Raw genomic sequence first — 2843 nt, 5'->3', positions numbered from 1 at the left:
TTCGGATAAGGATTTGACTATTAAATAAATTCAACAGCTTCTTGTAATTATCAACTATTTGAGAGATTTTATTTCACGTATGTATAAATACACTTTCATTTCGTTAAAAATGCTGAAAAGATAAGCTCTTCATTGGAGTACTGCACAAACAATAGCTGTCTAAATAATGAAGAAAATCTCACAAAATTCACCTCTCTTATAGACTGATACTAGTGATGAATATTGAGGAGCTGTTCTTCTAAAAAAAAAAAAAAGAAGGTAAAAGACATATATGCGATCATACTAGCGGATAGTTCTCTAAAAAATGATGAGTTATCCATGATGATAAAAAAATAATACTCTATGAAATGAAATTTAAATTTTTTTGATTCTATTTTTTATTGTCGAGTGAGCAGAGAATTGATTTAAGCGAGAAAAAATTATTATCTCTCAAAAAATAATTTATTATAAATTTAAATATATTATGCACTTGATCAAAGAAATTAGTGTGAATTCGACTGCAATTAAGCTTTTTATTTATCAAATTTTAAATAAAAGTGAGTCGAAATATAAAATAATTTTTTTTTATAAATTTTCCTACAAACAAATATTGAAAAAAAAATGTCTCATTAAGCTTAAAATCAATTTTTCATCACATAAGCCCTTATACTTTCCTAATTAAGTCTAACCAAATTTATACTTAATAAAATAATAATTTTTTATTAAAAATAATAATTTTAACATTAAATAATTTTTATCTATATATTTTAAATTTTTTTAATTTAAAAAATAATATTTTATTATTAAAAAAATTATATTTTATTAAATATAAATTTATTCGATCTTATCAAAAATTATAATTACTTATTTAACTCTAAACTTAATTTTTAAAAACATTATTAGCCTTCCTCGTTAATCATTCACTCTCCTATAAGATGCACAGATACCCAAAGGGCAGAGATCCAAGAACTCATTTCAATCTAAATTCCTGTTGAGTTTTAAGTCTTTTCTTTTTCGCTTTTTGGATTCAATTCTGGTCCAAAAATGCCTCTAGGAACTGTTGAAGTCCTACTTGTTGGTGCTAAGGGTCTTGAAAACACTGATTTTCTCAGTAAGTTCAAATATATCTCGAAAAAATTTTTGTGTGTTTATTTGTTTGTTGATTATAAAATTGAGATGTGGGTTTTCAATAATGAGATCATTATGTCCATAATGAGTGATGTTAATAGATATTCATAAGCCTCTCTCTCTTTTATTTGTTCTACCTTTTTGTGTGTTGTTCTTGATCTGTAATTTTCTTTACATCGACCATTTTCCTTGTAGCTGAATCAATCGCTTTGGCCTACCAGTGGAATGTTGTTTAGGTGTTTTTCCCCCCCTAATAATAATAATTCTGGATTGATTTTTGACGAGGTTAAAATTCTTATGTGAGCAGATGGCGTGGACCCTTATGTCGTCCTCGCTTGCCGTACCCAGGAGCAGAAAAGCAGTGTTGCTTCAGGTATTTATGTCTCTAATCGCTCTGAATTCTTAGCTGCATTTCTAATTTTTACTTATCAGATTAGATTAGAAAAGATCAAGTAATATGTTAATACTTGCTATGTTGTTTTAAGCACAAGAGATTATTGGCAAAACTATGCCTTCAATATGTATGCAATTGGCCTTGCAGTCAAGTGGAGCGTTTGTACCCAAGATGGAGATCATACCCTTCTCCTTAAAATTTCTGTTGTGCAAAAGAAAAGTTATACAATTTTGTGCAATATTGACAAATATAAAATCCTACAGGGAAAGGGAGTGAACCAGAATGGAATGAGAAATTCTCATTTGAGGTATCAGATGGTGACACAGAACTCACATTGAAAATCATGGACAGTGATGTTGGTGCTGCAGATGATTTTGTTGGAGAAGCAACGTGAGTGCAAGTTCCCCATCTATATGTAACAAATTAGAATCTTCATAAATTCGGTTGAATTTTCTATGCAACACTGAAAATATAAAATATTGATTACGGGTTCTGTGATCCATTCAGCATTCCCCTTGAGCCATTGTTTTGGAAGGAAACCTCCCATCTACGGCGTACAAAGTTGTCAAAGAACAAGAATACAAGGGAGAGATTACAGTGGGCCTCACCTTCACCCCAGAGGTAATTACTGTGTTTCTACCTAAGCATAAGGAAAAGGGGAAGAGTGTAGGATTATTGAAGATGATTCAGTTGTCGATTACTTTACTCCAAGTTAGCAAATCATGTTAAGTCACTTCTTCTTAGTTTATGTCTTCGTGGACAAACATTGAATCGATAGATAAATATAGTTTTTCTAGTTTTTCCAGGCCGTAATGATAATAGTGTTGTTTCTTATTCCTCATTCTAGTATTGTGAAAACCGTGGTTTCCAGGTAGAGATGGACAACGTCGGAGTGGATGGATACGATTTTCGGTTATAATATTAACCAGCATCTTGGTGTGGAAATGGCAAGGACTGCTTTTGGTTTGGAGATGGCAAAGAGACTCTGTTTTTAACGTCGATGTGTTGTGAGAACTTGTTTTGATGTTGCAAATAATACCGATGTGTTTTAAGAACCTTTTGGTGTTGATTGATTTGGATTTGTGTTTGGCATTAATAATAGTAATTGTTTTTTTTTTTTATATGTCTCAACAATTTTAATCAGAAAGTGTTAAAAAATTTAAATCATATTTTAATTATAAAAACTCTAAAATAATAAAATAATTTTATTTTTCGTTCCCATGCCATGTTTTCCCTTCAAAATAATATGGTCTACGAAATCGTTTTCAGTGCAAGCCTTGCTGCTGGCTATATTGAACAATATGGAAAACTTAAGCGAGACAAAGGCATAGGAGTCCTCCAT

General features: G+C 30.7%; 1 pseudogene; it reads left to right on the top strand.

The window, feature by feature from the left end:
• The first annotated feature begins 894 nt into the window (after positions 1-894).
• LOC131176658 (elicitor-responsive protein 3-like) lies at positions 895-2622 on the top strand (annotated as a pseudogene).
• Positions 2623-2843: the final 221 nt, after the last annotated feature.

This window comes from Hevea brasiliensis, unplaced genomic scaffold (assembly GCF_030052815.1).
Source record: "Hevea brasiliensis isolate MT/VB/25A 57/8 unplaced genomic scaffold, ASM3005281v1 Scaf212, whole genome shotgun sequence".
Taxonomy (NCBI): Eukaryota; Viridiplantae; Streptophyta; class Magnoliopsida; order Malpighiales; family Euphorbiaceae; genus Hevea; species Hevea brasiliensis.
This window is presented reverse-complemented; position numbering and strand designations above follow the sequence as displayed.